We start from the raw sequence: 19,595 nt of genomic DNA on the forward strand, positions 1-19,595 counted from the left end.
CCTATTGTTTAACAGGTTTTTGTGTTACATAGATTTTTTTTTTACATAGATCAGATTGTCTGTGGTCCCCCGTTATTACATAAATCCGAAATACTGTACATGTATGTGCCCTAATGGACTAATAAGATAATGATTGAAGTTAGTGGAGGAGGTGGACACCCATTTATATTAATAGCTGCTTGATTTTACTATCCTGTTCTTTTCAGAAGTCTCATTATCATCACAGACAGGATTACAATGACAGGTAACGGCTCAGGACAGGACAGGAACACTTTGGATCACCCTGTAATTCTGCTCATAAACCAGAAAGCATGAGCACAGCTATGGATCCCTTCCAAACACAAACTGGGAAAATGGTGCGTGATTTATAAGGGGAGAGCGACAATTGGATATGATATAAGCACATTCCTTTATTACAATAAGTTCTGTTGCTGCAATGTATGACAGCTTTGTGTAATAGCTCTCCAAGAGTTTCCTACACTCAATGCTTCATACAAGTTACTACCTGTGAATTGTTCTTGGTGAAAATAATCCCGTTTCATCCGTTGCAGTCTGGGTGGTCCTGTTTATTTCAAGTGGGTTTGTTAACTTTGTGATTATACATTCTCAAGTTACAAGAAGAATTTGATAACATAACCCTATAAAAATCAGTTAGCTGGTTGCAAATACTCCTACAAAAACGAAATTGCAACGCAATATATTATACACAGTTGTGTAAAAAAGTGTTTGCCCCCTTCCTGATTTCCTATTCTTTTGCATGTTTTTCACACTTAAATGTGTCATATCACCAAAGAAATGTAAATATTAGACAAAGATAAAACAAGTATTCACAAAATACAGTTTTTAACCCTTTAGTGACAGCGCCAATTTTGTCCTTAATGACCAATCCAATTTTTACAATTCTGACCACTGTCACTTTATGAGGTTATAACTCTGGAATGCTTCAACATATCCCACTGATTCTAAGAATGTTTTTTGGTGACATATGGTACATTGCCTTAGTGGTAAAATTTCTTTGATATAACTTGTGTTTATTTATGAAAAAAACAGAAATTTGGCAAAAAATTTTTTTTTTTTTTTTGCAATTTTCAAACTTTAAATTTTTGTGCCCTTAAATCAGATAGTCATACTGCACAAAATAGTTAATAAATAACATTTCCCACATGTCTACTTTACAGCAGCACAATTTTGGAAACATTATTTTTTTTCGTTATTACGTTAAAAAGGTTAAAAGTTGACCAGCGATTTCTCATTTTTCCAACAAAATTTACAAAACCATGTTTTTAGGGACCACATCACATTGGAAGTGAGTTTGGGGGGGGGGGGGAGGCAATATAACAGAAAATACCCCAAATTACACCATTCTAAAAACTGCACCCCTCAAGGTGCGCAAAACCACATTCAAGAAGATTATTAACTCTTCAGGTGCTTCAAGAGAACTAAAGCAATGTGGCAGGAAAAAATGAACATTTTACTTTTTTCACAAATAATTTACTTTGGAACTAATTATTTTTATTTTCACAAGTGTATCAGGAGAAAATGGACCACAAAATTTGCTGTGCAATTTCACCTCAATTATGATGGAATATAGGCTGAACTGGATGGACAAATGTCTTTTTTCGGCCTTACTAACTATGTTACTATGTTACTATGTTACTATGTTACCTGAGTATGCCAAAACCCCGTATGTGTGGGAAAGCCACTGTTTGGGCACATGGCAGGGCTCAGAAGGGAGGGAGCACCATTTGACTTTTTTGAATGCAAAATTGGCTGGAATCAATAGCGGATGCCATGTCACGTTTGGAGACCCCCTAATGTACCTAAACAGTGGAAACCTCCCAATTTTAACTCCAACCCTAACACAGCCCTAATCCCAATCCTAACCCCAACACACCCTTAATCCTAATCCCAACCCTAACCATAACCCCAACCACAACCCTAACCCCAACACAACCCTAGCCCCAACCCTAATCCTAGCCCAGCCCTAGCTTTAACCCTAGCCCCAACCCTAACCCTAGCTCAACTGTTATGATCCGGTGACCTAGGAGCTGCATGAGAACTTTCACTGGAGAAAGTGGCCACTGTACTGACCGCAATCCTGAACTTAACACCGCAACTAGAAGTAGCCGTGGAGTGTACCTAACACACCTAGACACCTCGTCACAGCCGGAGAACTAAATACCCCTAAAGATGGAAATAGGAATACTATCTTGCCTCAGAGAAAATCCCTAAAGGATAGACAGCCCCCCACAAATATTGGTGGTGAGTCGGAGAGGAAAAAACATACACAGGCAGAAAAACAGGATTAGCACAGGAGGCCACTCTAGCTAGATAGGACAGGATAGGACAGAGTTCTGTGCGGTCAGTATAAAACCCTTCAAAACATCCACAGCAGAATATATTAAAACTTCCTACATCTACTAAAAGATGCAGGAGCGTATATCTGCAACTCCAGTGAATCCTACAATCAGAGCAGGAATAAAACTGAAACAAGCACACCGGCAGTGTGCCACAGAAACAAAAACCAAACACTTATCTTTGCTGAAATTGGCAGCGAGCAGGAGAAGCCAGAAAGTGATCCAACACCTAACAAGGAACATTGACAACTGGCAGGGACTAAAGAGTCTTGCAAAGCTAAATACCCCAGTCAGCCTTGCAATTAGCATATACACTTGTCCAATCCTGCAGTCCAGGCATACCTGCATTACCATCTACAACCACCGGAGGGAGCCCAAAAGCAGAATTCACAACAGTACCCCCCTTGAGGAGGGGTCACCGAACACTCACCAGAGACCCCAGGCCGATCAGGATGAGCCCGATGAAAGGTACGAACCAAATCAGCGGCATGGACATCAGAGGCAGAAACCCAAGAATTATCCTCCTGGCCATAAACCCTTCCATTTGACAAGGTACTGAAGCTTCCGCCTCGAAAAACAAGAATCCAAAATCTTCTCAACAACATATTCCAACTCCCCATCGACCAACACAGGGGCAGGAGGATCAACAGAGGGAACAACGGGCTACACATATTTCCGCAACAAAGATCTATGGAAGACATTATGAATAGCAAAAGAGGCCGGAAGCGCCAGGCGAAAGGACACCGGATTAATAATCTCAGAAATCCTATAAGGACCAATAAATCGAGGCTTAAACTTAGGGAAGAAACCTTCATAGGAACATGACGGGAAGATAACCAAACCAGATCCCCAACCCGAAGCCGGGAACCAACACACCGACGACGGTTAGCAAAACGTTGAGCCTCCTCCTGAGACAGCACCAAATTGTCCACCACATGAGCCCAAATCTGCTGCAACCTGTCGACCACAGAATCCACACCAGGAAGGTCAGAAGGCTCAACCTGCCCAGAAGAAAAACGAGGATGAAAACCAAAATTACAAAAAAAAGGCGAAACCAAAGTAGCCGAAATAGCCTGATTATTAAGGGCAAACTCGGCCAAAGGCAAAAAAGCCACTCAATCATCCTGATCAGCAGACACAAAGCATCTCAAATAGGTCTCCAAGGTCTGATTAGTTCGCTCAGTCTGGCCATTTGTCTGAGGATGAAATGCAGAAGAAAAAGACAAATCAATGCCCAGCTTGGCACAAAAGGCCCGCCAAAACCTAGAAACAAACTGGGAACCTCTGTCGGACACAATATTCTCCGGAATACCATGCAAACTGACCACATGCTGAAAAAACAACGGAACCAAATCAGAAGAAGAAGGCAATTTAGGCAAAGGCACCAAATGAACCATCTTAGAGAATCGGTCACAAACAACCCAGATAACCGACATCCTTTGGGAAACAGGAAGATCGGAAATAAAATCCATAGAAATATGTGTCCAGGGCCTCTCAGGGACTGGCAATGGTAAGAGCAACCCACTAGCACGGGAGCAACAAGGCTTGGCCCGCGCACAAGTCCCACAGGACTGCACAAAAGAACGCACATCACGCGACAAAGAAGGCCCCCAAAAGGACCTACCAACCAAGTCTCTGGTACCAAAAATACCAGGATGACCAGCCAACACAGAACAATGAACCTCAGAAATCACTCTACTAGTCCATCTGTCAGGAACAAACAGTTTCCCCACAGGACAACGGTCAGGTTTGTCAGCCTGAAATTTCTGAAGAACCCGTCGTAAATCAGGAGAAATGGCAGAAAGGACCGCCCCTTCCTTCAAAATATCGACTGCTTCCAAAACCTCAGGAGAATCAGGCAAAAAACTCCTAGAGAGGGCATCAGCCTTAACATTCTTAGTACCAGGAAGGTACGAGACCACAAAATCAAAACGAGAAAAAAACAAGGACCATCGAGCCTGTCTAGGATTCAACCGTTTGGCAGACTCGAGGTAAATCAAATTCTTATGGTCGATCAAGACCACAATACAGTGCTTAGCTCCCTCAAGCCAATGTCGCCACTCCTCAAACGCCCACTTCATAGCCAACAACTCCCGATTGCCGACATCATAATTGCGCTCTGCAGGCGAAAATTTACGGGAAAAGAAGGCACACGGTTTCATCAAGGAACCAACAGGATCCCTCTGAGACAAAACGGCCCCTGCCCCAATCTCAGAAGCGTCAACCTCAACCTGAAACGGAAGAGAAACATCCGGCTGGCGCAACACCGGAGCAGAAGAAAAACGACGTTTAAGTTCTTGAAAGGCAGAGACAGCCGCAGAGGGCCAATTCGCCACATCAGCTCCCTTCTTAGTCAAATCAGTCAAGGGTTTAACCACACTGGAAAAATTAGCAATGAAACGGCGATAAAAATTAGCGAAACCCAAACATTTCTGAAGGCTCTTCACGGATGTGGGCTGAATCCAATCATGAATGGCCTGAACCTTAACCGGATCCATCTCAATAGATGAAGGAGAAAAAATAAAGCCCAAAAAGGAAACCTTCTGCACCCCAAAATGACACTTAGACCCTTTCACAAACAAGGCATTGTCAGGAAGGATCTGAAATACCATCCTGACCTGCTGCACATGAGACTCCCAATCATCGGAAAAAATCAAAATATCGTCCAAATAAATGATCAAGAATTTATCAAGATAACTCCGGAAGATATCATGCATGAAGGACTGAAAAACAGATGGAGCATTAGAGAGTCCGAATGGCATCACAAGGTATTCAAAATGGCCTTCGGCGTGTTAAACGCAGTTTTCCATTCATCGCCCTGCTTTATACGAACAAGATTATAAGCCCCCCGAAGGTCAATCTTAGTAAACCAACTAGCTCCCTTAATCCTAGCAAACAAATCAGAAAGCAAAGGCAAGGGGTATTGAAACTTGACCGTGATCTTATTTAACCCCTTTCTGCCATTAGACGTACTATTCCGTCCATGTGGGGTGGGCTTTACTTCCCACGGACGGAATAGTACGTCATAGGCGATCGGCCGCACTCACGGGGGGAGCGCGGCCGATCGCGGTCGGGTGTCAGCTGCTTATGGCAGCTGACATCCGGCACTATGTGCCAGGAGCGGTCACGGACCGCCCCCGGCACATTAACCCCCAGCATACCGCGATCAAACATGATCGCGATGTGCCGGCGGTGCAGGGAAGCATCGCGCAGGGAGGGGGCTCCCTCGGGCTTCCCTGAGACCCCCGCAGCAACGCGATGTGATCGCGTTGCTCTGGGGGTCTCCTACCTCCCTCCCTGCAGAAAGTCCCGGATCCAAGATGGCCGCGGATCCGGGTCCTGCAGGGAGGGAGGTGGCTTACCAAGTGCCTGCTCAGAGCAGGAACTTGGTAACGCTGCACTGCTCTCAGACAGATCGGTGATCTGTCAGAGTGCTGTGCAAACTGGCAGATCACCGATCTGTATTGTCCCCCCCTGGGACAAAGTAAAAAAGTAAAAAAAAAAATTTACAAGTGTGTAAAAGAAAAAAAAAAAAAAAAAAAAAATCCTAAATAATGAAAAAAAAAAAAATATATTATTCCCATAAATACATTTCTTTATCTAAATAAAAAAAAAAAAACAATAAAAGTACACATATTTAGTATCGCCGCGTCCGTAACGACCCAACCTATAAAACTGGCCCACTAGTTAACCCCTTCAGTAAACACCGTAAGAAAAAAAAAAAAAAAAACGAAGCAAAAAACAACGCTTTATTATCATACTGCCGAACAAAAAGTGGAATAACACGCGATCAAAAAGACAGATATAAATAACCATGGTACCGCTGAAAGCGTCATCTTGTCCCGCAAAAAACGAGCCGCCATACAGCAACATCAGCAAAAAAATAAAAAAGTTATAGTCCTCAGAATAAAGCGATGCAAAAATAATTATTTTTTCTATAAAATAGTTTTTATCGTATAAAAGCGCCAAAACATTAAAAAAATGATATAAATAAGGTGTCGCTGTAATCGTACTGACCCGAAGAATAAAACTGCTTTATCAATTTTACCAAACGCGGAACGGTATAAACGCCTCCCCCAAAAGAAATTCATGAATAGCTGGTTTTTGGTAATTCTGCCTCACAAAAATCGGAATAAAAAGCGATCAAAAAATGTCACGTGCCCGAAAATGTTACCAATAAAAACGTCAACTCGTCCCGCAAAAAACAAGACCTCACATGATTCTGTGGACCAAAATATGGAAAAATTACAGCTCTCGAAATGTGGTAACGCAAAAAATATTTTTTGCAATAAAAAGCGTCTTTCAGTGTGTGACGGCTGCCAATCATAAAAATCCGCTAAAAAACCCGCTATAAAAGTAAATCAAACCCCCATCATCACCCCCTTAGTTAGGGAAAAATAAAAAAAAATTAAAAAAATGTATTTATTTCCATTTTCCCATTAGGGTTAGGGCTAGGGTTAGGGCTAGGGTTAGGGTTAGGGCTAGGGTTAGGGCTAGGGTTAGGGTTAGGGCTACGGCTAGGGTTAGGGCTAGGGCTAGGGCTAGGGTTAGGGTTAGGGCTAGGGTTAGGGCTAGGGCTAGGGTTAGGGTTAGGGCTAGGGTTAGGGCTAGGGTTAGGGCTAGGGCTAGGGTTAGGGCTAGGGTTAAGGCTAGGGTTAGGGCTAGGGTTAAGGCTACAGTTAGGGTTAAGGCTACAGTTAGGGCTGGGGCTAAAGTTAGGGTTAGGGTTTGGATTACATTTGCGGTTGGGAATAGGGTTGGGATTAGGGTTAGGGGTGTGTCTGGGTTAGAGGTGTGGTTAGGGTAACCGTTGGAATTAGGGTTAGGGGTGTGTTTGGATTAGGGTTTCAGTTATAATTTGGGGGTTTCCACTGTTTAGACACATCAGGGGCTCTCCAAACGCGACATGGCGTCCAATCTCAATTCCAGCCAATTCTGCGTTGAAAAAGTAAAACAGTGCTCCTTCCCTTCCGAGCTCTTCCGTGTGTCCAAACAGGAGTTTACCCCAACATATGGGGTATCAGCGTACTCAGGACAAATTGGACAACAACTTTTGGGGTCCAATTTCTCCTGTTACCCTTGGGAAAATATAAAACTGGGGGCTAAAAAATAATTTTTGTAGGAAAAAAAAAGATTTTTTATTTTCACGGCTCGGCGTTATAAACTGTAGTGAAACACTTGGGGGCTCAAAGTTCTCACAACACATCTAGATAAGTTCGTGGGGGGGGTCTAGTTTCCAATATGGGGTCACTTGTGGGGGGTTTCTACTGTTTAGGTACATTAGGGGCTCTGCAAACGCAATGTGACGCCTGCAGACCATGCCATCTAAGTCTGCATTCCAAATGGCGCTCCTTCCCTTCCGAGCCCTCCCATGCGCCCAAACGGTGGATCCCCCCCACATATGGGGCATCAGAGCACTCAGGACAAATTGGACAACAACTTTTGGGGTCCAATTTCTCCTGTTACCCTCAAGAAAATACAAAACTGGGGGCTAAAAAATAATTTGGGGGGGAATTTTTTTTTTTTTTTCACGGCTCTGCGTTAGAAACTGTAGTGAAACACTTGGGGGCTCAAAGTTCTCACAACACATCTAGATAAGTTCCTTGGGGGGTCTAGTTTCCAATATGGGGTCACTTGTGGGGGGTTTCTACTGTTTAGGTACATTAGGGGCTCTGCAAACGCAATGTGACGCCTGCAGACCATTCCATCTAAGTCTGTATTCCAAATGGCGCTCCTTCCCTTCCGAGCCCTCCCATACGCCCAAACGGTGGTTCCCCCCCACATATGGGGTATCAGCGCAGTCAGGACAAATTGCACAACAACTTTTGGGGTCCAATTTCTCCTGTTACCCTTGGGAAAATACAAAACTGGGGACTAAAAAATAATTTTTGTGGGAAAAAAATTTTGTTTTATTTTTACGGTTCTGCATTATAAACTTCTGTGAAGCACTTGGTGGGTCAAAGTGCTCACCACACCTCTAGATAAGTTCCTTAGGGGGTCTACTTTCCAAAATGGTGTCACTTGTGGGGGGTTTCAATGTTTAGGCACATCAGTGGCTCTCCAAACGCAACATGGCGTCCCATCTCAATTCCTGTCAATTTTGCATTGAAAGGTCAAACGGCGCTCCTTCCCTTCCGAGCTCTCCCATGCGCCCAAACAGTGGTTTAACCCCACATATCGGGTATCAGCGTACTCAGGACAAATTGTGCAACAACTTTTTGGTTCCAATTTCTTCTCTTACCATTGGGAAAATAAAAAATTGGGGGCGAAAAGATAATTTTTGTGAAAAAAAATGATTTTTTATTTTTATGGTTCTGCATTATAAACTTCTGTGAAGCACTTGGTGGGTCAAAGTGCTCACCACACCTCTAGATAAGTTCCTTAGGGGGTCTACTTTCCAAAATGGTGTCACTTGTGGGGGGTTTCAATGTTTAGGCACATCAGGGGCTCTCCAAACGCAACATGGCGTCCCATCTCAATTCTAGTCAATTTTGCATTAAAAAGTCAAATGGTGCTCCTTCGCTTCCAAGATCTGTCATGCGCCCAAACAGTGGTTTACCTCCACTTATGGGGTATTGGCGTACTCAGGACAAATTGTACAACAAGGTTTGGGGTCCATTTTCTCCTGTAACCCTTGGTAAAATAAAACAAATTGGAGCTGAAGTAAATTTTTTGTGAAAAAAAGTTAAATGTTAATTTTTATTTAAACATTCCAAAAATTCCTGTGAAACACCTGAAGGGTTAATAAACTTCCTGAATGTGGTTTTGAGAACCTTGAGGGGTGCAGTTTTTAGAATGGTGTCAGACTTGGGTATTTTCTATCATATAGACCCCTCAAAATGACTTCAAATGAGATGTGGTCCCTAAAATAAAATGGTGTTGTAAAAATGAGAAATTGCTGGTCAACTTTTAACCCTTATAACTCCCTAACAAAAAAAAATTTTGGTTCCAAAATTGTGCTGATGTAAAGTAGACATGTGGGAAATGTTACTTATTAAGTATTTTGTGTGACATATCTCTGTGATTTAATTGCATAAAAATTCAAAGTTGGAAAATTGCGAAATTTTCAAAATTTTCGCCATATTTCCGTTTTTTTTCACAAATAAACGCAGGTAATATCAAAGAAATTTTACCACTATCATGAAGTACAATATGTCACGAGAAAACAATGTCAGAATCACCGGGATCCGTTGAAGCGTTCCAGAGTTATAACCTCATAAAGGGACAGTGGTCAGAATTGTAAAAATTGGCCCGGTCCATAACATGCAAACCACCCTTGGGGGTAAAGGGGTTAAGAGGCGATAATCAATACAGGGTCTCAAAGAACCATCTTTTTTAGCAACAAAAAAGAACCCTACTCCCAACGGTGAAGAAGATGGACGAATATGCCCCTTCTCCAAAGACTCCTTAATATAACTCCGCATGGCGGTATGTTCAGGTACAGAAAGGTTGAAAAGTCGACCCTTAGGAAACTTACAGCCTGGAATCAAATCAATAGCACAATCGCAGTCCCTGTGCGGTGGAAGGAAACTGGACTTAGGCTCATCGAATACATCCTGAAAATCAGACAAAAACTCCGGAATTTCAGAAGAGGGAGAAGGGGTGATTGACATCAGAGGAACATCATTATGAACCCCCTGACAACCTCAACTAGTTACAGACATGGACTTCCAATCCAAAACAGGTTATGGACCTGCAACCACGGGAAACCCAGCACAACAGCATCATGCAAATTATGCAACACCAGAAATCGACATTCTTCCTGGTGGGCTGGCGCCATGCGCATGGTCACCTGTATCCAAAACTGGGGCTTATCTTTAGCCAAGGGTGTAGCATCAATGCCCCTTAAAGGAATAGGATTCTGCAAAGGCTGCAAAGGAAAACCACAACGCCTAGCAAAGTCAAAGTCCATCAAATTCAAGGCGGCGCCTGAATCCACAAACGCCATGACAGAAAATGACGACAATGAGCAGATCAAGGACACAGATAACAGAAATTTAGGTTGTACAGTACTGATGGTAAATGAACTGGCGATCCTTTTTGTCCGCTTAGGGCAGACAGAAATGACATGAGAAGCGTCACCACAATAAAAACACAACCTGTTGAGACGTCTGAAACCTTGTCGTTCCGTTTTAGACAGAATCCTATCACACTGCATAGGCTCAGGAATTTGCTCTGAGGATAACGCCATAGCGCGCACAGTTCTGCGTTCCCGCAAGCGCCGGTCAATCTGAATGGCCAAAGACATAGAATCACTCAGATTGGAGGGTGTGGGAAACCCCACCATAACATCCTTTACGGATTCAGAAAGACCCTTTCTGAAAATTGCCGCCAAAGCATCATCATTCCATTTAGTCAGTACAGACCATTTTCTTAATTTCTGACAATACAATTCAGGCGCCTCTTGCCCCTGAGATAGGGCCAACAAGGTCTTCTCAGCTTGATCCACAGAATTAGGCTCATCATACAATAACCTCAATGCTTGAAAGAAAGAATCAACATTAAGCAAAGCAGGATTGCCAGATTCCAGGGAAAATGCCCAATCCTGTGGGTCACCATGCAGCAGGGATATGATGATTTTAACCTGCTGAATGGGATCACCAGAGGACCGGGGTCTCAATGCAAAAAACAGTTTACAGTTATTTTTGAAACTCAAAAATTTGGATCTGTCACCAAAAAATAAATCAGGAGTGGGAATCGTAGGTTCTAAAGCAGGAGTCTGAACAATATAATCCGAAATACCCTGTACCCTAGCAGCAAGCTGATCCACACGAGAAGCTAACTCCTGAACATTCATGTTAGTACTAGGTTCCTCAGCCACCCAGAGATTAAGAGGGAGGAGAAGACAAAACAGGCTGAGAAAAAAAATGGCTCAAAACCTTTCCTCCATTCTTCTGAGATGCAATTAACTCATTGTTGGCCAGTTGTACTGTTATGATCCGGTGACCTAGGAGCTGCATGAGAACTTTCACTGGAGAAAGTGGCCACTGTACTGACCGCAATCCTGAACTTAACACCGCAACTAGAAGTAGCCGTGGAGTGTACCTAACACACCTAGACACCTCGTCACAGCCGGAGAACTAAATACCCCTAAAGATGGAAATAGGAATACTATGTTGCCTCAGAGAAAATCCCCAAAGGATAGACAGCCCCCCACAAACATTCGGAGAGGAAAAAACATACACAGGCAGAAAAACAGGATTAGCACAGGAGGCCACTCTAGCTAGACATGACAGGATAGGACAGAGTTCTGTGCGGTCAGTATAAAACCCTTCAAAACATCCACAGCAGAATATACTAAAACTTCCTACATCTACTAAAAGATGCAGGAGCGTATATCTGCAACTCCAGTGAATCCTACAATTAGAGCAGGAATAAAACTGAAACAAGCACACCGGCAGTGTGCCACAGAAACAAAAACCAAACGCTTATCTTTGCTGAAATTGGCAGCGAGCAGGAGAAGCCAGAAAGTGATCCAACACCTAACAAGGAACATTGACAACTGGCAGGGACTAAAGAGTCTTGCAAAGCTAAATACCCCAGTCAGCCTTGCAATTAGCAGATACACCTGTCCAATTCTGCAGTCCAGGCATACCTGCATTACCATCTACAACCACCGGAGGGAGCCCAAAAGCAGAATTCCAACCCTAACCCTAGCTCTAACCCCAACCTAACCATAGCCCCAACCCTAACGGAAAAATTGAAAAAAAAAATACATTTTTTTAATTTTATTATTTTTACCTAACTAAAGGGGTGATGGGGGGGGGGGGAGGGGTTTGATTTACTATTTTTTCTATTTTGGTCACTGTGATAGGGTCTATCACAGTGTTCAAAATGAACCAATGGGAGAAATCTATTGTTGCCGGGTGCCGTTCGGCAGATCTTAGTGGGCGCACTGCGCATGTACCCGTCATTTTCTACCTGGAAGAAGATGACGAGAGTCGGGGAACAGGACCGGGGGATGCAGGAGGTGCTGGAGGTACCAGGGGGCTCTGGGGACCCCATTTCTCTCTTCTCTGATGTGCTAGATCATATCAGAGGGGAGAGAAATTAATGGGAACTCTGACTTTTATTTTTCAGTCGCCGTTATTCGGTAAATAACAGCAATCACAACACTGGAGAGGGAAAAAACTAACCCAAATCATGTTCTTCGGGCTACCGAGGGTAGCCGAGACCCCGAAGATTTTCCGATGCTGGGTAGCACTATACCCCTATTTCTCAGTGCATATCGTATCAGCGGTCGTTAAGGGGTTGAATGAAGGTATTTATTATTAAGAAAAAAAATGTACGACCACACCACCTTGAACACGCCCGATCTCGGAAGCTAAGCAGGGTCAGGCCTGGTTAGTACTTGGATGGGAGACCGCCTGGGAATACCAGGTGCTGTAGGCTTTGTCTCTGCCTACGGCCACACCTATGTAAAAATGTACAGGGCCATATGTAAAAAAGTGATTGCCCCCTTTTAAAATATTAATTAATTGTAGTTTATCACATCGTTGGGAAGCTGAGCTAAAATTCCCTAGCCACACCCAGGCCTAATTACTGCCACACCTGTTCTCAATCAAAAAATCACTTAAATAGGACCTGCCTGACAAAGTGAAGTAGACGGAAAAATCTTCAAAAGCTACACATCATGCCGCGATCCAAAGAAATTCTGAAACAAATGAGAAACTAAGTAATTGAGGTCGATCAGTCTGGAAAAGGTTATCAAGCCATTTCTCAAGCGTTTGGCTCCAGAGAACCATCGTGAGAGCCATTATCCACAAATGGTGAAATTATGGAACAACGGTGAACCTTCCCTGTGGCCAGCTGAAAAAAATTACCCCAAGAGCATGGCGATGACTCAACTCAGGGGGTACAAAAGACCACACAACAACATCCAAAGAACTGCAGGCCTCACTTGCCCCCGTTAAGGTAAGTGTTCATGACTCCACCACAAGAAAGAAACTGGGCAAAAATGGCCTGTATTGCAGAGTTTCAAGATGAAAAGCACTGCTGAGCAATAAAGACACAAAGACTCGTCTCATTTTTGCCAGAAAACATCTTGATGATCCCCAAGACTTTTGGGAGAATACTCTGAGGACTGGCAAGACAAAAGTTGAACTTTTTGAAAGGTGTATGCCCCATTACAATTGACGTAGAAGTAACATAGCATTTCAGAAAAGGAACATCATACCAACAGTAAAATATGGTTGTGGTAGTGTGATTGTCTGGGGTTATGCAGCAGGACTGTGATCCAAAACACACCAGCAAGTCCACCTCTGAATGGCTTAAGAAAACAAAATTGAGACTTTAGAGTGGCCTAGTCAAAGTCCTGACCTTAATCCAATTGAGATGCTGTGGTGGATCGCCCTCACGTAAGGGCAATGGGGTACTCGGTACCGGGTCCTTCAATTCCCTCAGCGAGGATGTCACGGTGGCCCGACCCGGACCGTGGCCCTATGAGGGGCGCCCAATAAAAGGCAGAGTTTGTAGTTAACGGTAGTGTTCGTGACGCCACCTGTGGTATTCGGTCAGGGTGACCGACGCTGCTTAGGGGTCCGCTGGGGTGATGGAATGGCAGCTAGATGGTATACCTTCCCACAGGTGAAGTATATCCCCAGGGCTTCCCAAAAGTGTAGAAGATGATGGTGATGGTGGATGGTGCAAGGCGCGGTGAATAACGAGGACACAATGGGTGCAGTCTCTTTACCCTTACTGAAGGCTTCAGCATCCACAGTCCAGAGTGCCGGATGACAGGGTCGGCAAAGTCCGGCCGGTCTGATGGCAATTCCAGACTCCCCTTATCCAGGTGGAAATTAGTAGCCTTCCCCTTGCGCATAGTAACGTAGTAGGTCCCTACTTGCATTAGCTACCATAAGGTCCTCACTGTTGTTACTTCTCTCTGTCCCCCAGATGGATCGGACATACCCGTATGATGGTGGTAGCCTGAGGCTATTTTATAGGGACCCTAGTGTCGCCCCTCCTCCGCGATGCCACCGTGTCTGCTTAGGTGTTTAGGTCGGACAGCCAACTTGGAATCGACTGCCCTGCCTGTCTCTAAAGTAAAGCGTAGAGTCTATTACTCCCTTGGTGTTCCGGCCACCGGATCTGCGCTTCAGATGGAGGCAGCCTGCTTCTAGCTGGTCTCCCACTGATGTTTCACTCCTGTTGCTATGACTTCTGTGCTCACTCACTATGGCACACTTCCTTTCTTGTCCTTTCTTAGGAGGATGCCGCATGGGTTGCAGGCACAGCTCAGTGTCCTTCTTTCCTACTGAGCCGCTGATGTTCTTTCCTTTTCCCTCTGTCAGCCTGACAGGAATTCCCTGGGCCGAGCCCAGTCTGCTTCTCTCCCTCTCCTTCTCCTTCCGACTCTCTCCCTCCAACTGACTGACTTCCTAACCAACCCACCAGTTTTACCCTAATGTGAGGAGTGGCCTAGTAGATAGAACCCTTAGCTCCCCCTGGGGGACTGGCGTGTGAAGTGTGTGTGTGCATACCTCCCAACTTTCGAGGAAGGGAAAGAGGGACAAAGTCAGCGGCGCGCTATGCGCGCCACGGCAAATTTTAGGCCACACCTCTGACCACACCCATTTCACAACTAGCCACGCCCCAACCACACCCATTTAGCACTTCTGATCACAATGTTTCGTAAACAATAATTATAAACAAAAAATATGGCCACACACGACGCTCCATACTATACAATGGCCCCACACGACGCTCCATACTGTACAATGGCCACACACGACGCTTCATACTGGACAATGGCCACACACGACGCTCCATACTGTACAATGGCCACACACGACACTTCATACTGGACAATGGCCACACACGACGCTCCATACTGTACAATGGCCACACACGACGCTCCATACTATACAATGGCCCCACACGACGCTCCATACTGTACAATGGCCGCACACGACGCTCCATACTGAATAATGGCCACACGTGACGCTCCATACTGTATAATGGCCACACGTGACGCTCCATAGTGTACAATGGCCACACATGACGCTCCATACTGTATAATGGCCACACACGACGCTCCATATTGTATAATGGCCACACACGACGCTCCATACTGTACAATGGCCATTGGCCACATTATGCTCCATACTGTATAACGGCCCCACATGATGTTGCGTACAGCATACTTGCCCCACGTGATGGTCCATACAGTATTATGGCGCCACATTATGCTTTGTACAGTATAATGGCCCCACACGATGCTGGGTATAGAATAATGGCCACACATAATGCTGGGTACAGTATACTGGCCACACATGGTTATCCCACCCCCATCATTGTCTTCTCCATCACTACACACAGACACCTTTCACCGCGCTCCCTCGCAGCAGCCGGCAGCTTCCACACCCACGGCACTGAATGGTGTCATCCAGCTGCGCCGCTGACTGCTCACGTCGCTGCAGCTGTGATATGCCACTGATAAAGACCTCCGTGTCTCCTGTGCCAGTCCGTGTCAGAGCGAGGAGCAATATCTGCTCCGATCTGACACAGCCAGCGTCCGCTCCGTACACATGCGACTCCGCTCCATACACCTCGTACACACACGACTCCGCTCCATACACCTTGCACATGTGGCTCCGCTCCGTACACACATGGCTCCGCTCCGTACATCTCATACATACGGCTCCTCCCCATACACCTTGCACACACACAGCTCCGCTCCATACACCTTATACACACATGGCTCCGCTCCGTACACCTCATACACAAGGCTCCTCTCCATACATCTCGTACACACATGGCTCCGCTCAATACACCTTGCACATGCGGCTCCGCTCCATACACCTCGTACACACACGGCTCCGCTCCATACACCTCATACACACACGGATCCACTCCGTACACCTCATACACTCATGGCTCCGCTCTGTCCACATTGCACATGTTGCTCCGCTCAGTATTCCTTGCACACACATGGCTCCACTCCGTACACCTCATACACATACGGCTCCTCTCCATACATCTCGTACACATACGGCACCACTCCGTACACCTCGTACACATGCGGCTCTGCTCCGTACACCTCGTACACACACGACTCCATTCCATACACCTTGCACATGCGGCTCCGCTCTGTATACCTCATACACACACGGCTCCACTCTGTACACCTCGCACACACACGGCTCCACTCCGTACACCTCGCACACACACGGCTCCACTCCGTACACCTCGCACACACGCTGCTCCACTCCGTACACATTGCACACACACAGCTCAGCTCCATACACCTTATATACACACGGCTCCACTCCATACACATTGCACACGCTGCTCCACTCCGTATACCTTGTACACACATGGCTCTGCTCCGCACACCTCATACACACGCTGCTCCGCTCCGTACACCTCGTACACACGCTGCTCCGCTCCGTACACCTCGTACACACGGCTCCGTACACGTCTTACACACACGACTCTGCTCCATACACCTTTCACACGCTGCTCCGATCCATACACCTTGTACACACACGGCTCTGCTACATTACAGTGTCAGATTGTCACAGGGGCTTTGGTTTAGCCCTTTTTAATGGGGGGGGGGGGGGGAATAGCAGCCACAATAGCGTTGTGTTGTCACCCTCTCCCAGGGAGACAGACGTGTCAGGGAGTCATGGATCTCACTCACACTGATCTGCAAATAACACAGCAGTGAGCACTGAGCAGCCCAGGCAAACAGAGGAGGCTGTGAGTGTGTCCGTCCCTCCCTGCTGAGCCCCACTCATTCCAAGCACCATTACACTAGCCAGGCATTAGAATTAGCAGCTCCAGTCCACTCACACTGCTCTGCTGCTTACATTGTCGCCGGCACCCAGGCTGTGTTCAGCTGTTACCTCAAACTAGAAGTGTCCCCTCTCTCTCCCTCTCTGAACACAGTGACGCTGGGAGACTCAGGAACATGGGGAAGGGGCGTGGCCTAACAAAAGGGGGTGTGACGGAGTTCTCCTGCTGTCTCCCGGGATGAGAGCGTCCTGCGCTGGACAGCGGGGCAAAGAGTCAAATCCGGGAAAGTCCCGCACAATGAGGGACGGTTGGGAGGTATGGTGTGTGTGTGGCTGTGATACCTGGCAGGGTGAACTCCTTTGGTGCCATCAGACGTAACATCACTCCCCCTGGTGGAAGAACGACATTACTGCAATGACCAGGACTCTGGGGCGCTGCACTGGCATGATCTTAAAAAGGCGGTTGATGCTCGGCAACTCTCCAATGTGGCTGAATTACAACAATTCTCCAGAGATGAGTGGGCCAAAATTCCTCTAGAGCGTTGTAAATCACTCATTTCCAGTTATCGCAAATGCTTGATTGCAGTTGTTGCTGCTACGGGTGGCCCAACCAGTTATTAAGTTCAGGAGGCAATCACTTTTTCACACAGGGCCTTGTAGGTTTGAATTTCTTTTTCCCTTAATAATAAAGACCTTCATTTAAAAACTGCATTTTATGATTACTTGTGTTATCTTTGTCTTATATTTAAATCTGTTTGGTGATCTGAAACGTTTAAGTGTGACAAACATGCAAAAGAATAGGAAATCAGGAAGGGGGAAATACTTTTTCATACTTCTGTATATCAATGAACAATGGCTCATACTAATAAATCCTAATATAAAAAGTGGAAGAAGCTGCTGGAAGCTGGGGTGTTATCTATTATATTGAGATTAGGAGCTTTTCCATGATGATGTACAGTATTCGATCTGCTGTAATACAAAAGAAAAGAAACCCCTAACCCTATGTTCAGGGCAACAGCTTGTTCTGACATCGATACAGTCCATGTAGGACAGTTAAAGTGCATTGAGGCACATGTAGTACAGGTAGAAATTAAAAATGTACATGTAGATAGCCGTCCAGTGCATACAGTTAGGGCCAGAAATATTTGGACAGTGACACAATTTTCGCGAGTTGGGCTCTGCATGCCACCACATTGGATTTGAAATGAAACCTCTACAACAGAATTCAAGTGCAGATTGTAACGTTTAATTTGAAGGGTTGAACAAAAATATCTGATAGAAAATGTAGGAATTGTACACATTTCTTTACAACCACTCCACATTTTAGGAGGTCAAAAGTAATTGGACAAATAAACATAACCCAAACAAAATATTTTTATTTTCAATATTTTGTTGCAAATCCTTTGGAGGCAATCACTGCCTTAAGTCTGGAACCCATGGACATCACCAAACGCTGGGTTTCCTCCTTCTTAATTCTTTGCCAGGCCTTTACAGCCGCAGCCTTCAGGTCTTGCTTGTTTGTGGGTCTTTCCGTCTTAAGTCTGGATTTGAGCAAGTGAAATGCATGCTCAATTGGGTTTAGATCTGGAGATTGACTTGGCCTTTGCAGAATGTTCCACTTTTTGGCACTCATGAACTCCTGGGTAGCGTTGGCTGTATGCTTTTGTGGTCATTGTCCATCTGTACTATGAAGTGCCGTCCAATCAACTTTGCAGCATTTGGCTGAATCTGGGCTGAAAGTATATCCCGGTACACTTCAGAATTCATCCGGCTACTCTTGTCTGCTCTTATGTCATCAATAAACACAAGTGACCCAGTGCCATTGAAAGCCATGCATGCCCATGCCATCACGTTGCCTCCACCATGTTTTACAGAGGATGTGGTGTGCCTTGGATCATGTGCCGTTCCCTTTCTTCTCCAAACTTTTTTCTTCCCATCATTCTGGTACAGGTTGATCTTTGTCTCATCTGTCCATAGAATACTTTTCCAGAACTGAGCTGGCTTCTTGAGGTGTTTTTCTGCAAATTTAACTCTGGCCTGTCTATTTTTGGTATTGATGAATGGTTTGCATCTAGATGTGAACCCTTTGTATTTACTGTCATGGAGTCTTCTCTTTACTGTTGACTTAGAGACAGATACACCTACTTCACTGAGAGTGTTCTGGACTTCAGTTGATGTTGTGAACGGGTTCTTCTTCACCAAATTAAGTATGCGGCGATCATCCACCACTGTTGTCATCCGTGGATGCCCAGGCCTTTTTGAGTTCCCAAGCTCACCAGTCAATTCCTTTTTTCTCAGAATGTACCCAACTGTTGATTTTGCTACTCCAAGCATGTCTGCTATCTCTCTGATGGATTTTTTTCTTTTTTTTCAGCCTCAGGATGTTCTGCTTCACCTCAATTGAGAGTTCCTTTGACCGCATGTTGTCTGCTCACAGCAACAGCTTCCAAATGCAAAACCACACACCTGGAATCCACCCCTGACCTTTTAACTACTTCAT

General features: G+C 45.2%; 1 protein-coding gene and 1 pseudogene across 1 annotated transcript in view; one reads left to right on the forward strand and one right to left on the reverse strand.

The window, feature by feature from the left end:
* MATN2 (matrilin 2) overlaps positions 1-19,595 on the reverse strand; it is a 169,946-nt gene that overhangs the window by 41,441 nt on the left and 108,910 nt on the right. The gene's annotated exons all lie outside the window — the stretch shown is intronic.
* LOC138644254 (5S ribosomal RNA) lies at positions 12,641-12,749 on the forward strand (annotated as a pseudogene).

The sequence above is a fragment of the Ranitomeya imitator genome, chromosome 6 (genome assembly GCF_032444005.1).
Source record: "Ranitomeya imitator isolate aRanImi1 chromosome 6, aRanImi1.pri, whole genome shotgun sequence".
Taxonomy (NCBI): Eukaryota; Metazoa; Chordata; class Amphibia; order Anura; family Dendrobatidae; genus Ranitomeya; species Ranitomeya imitator.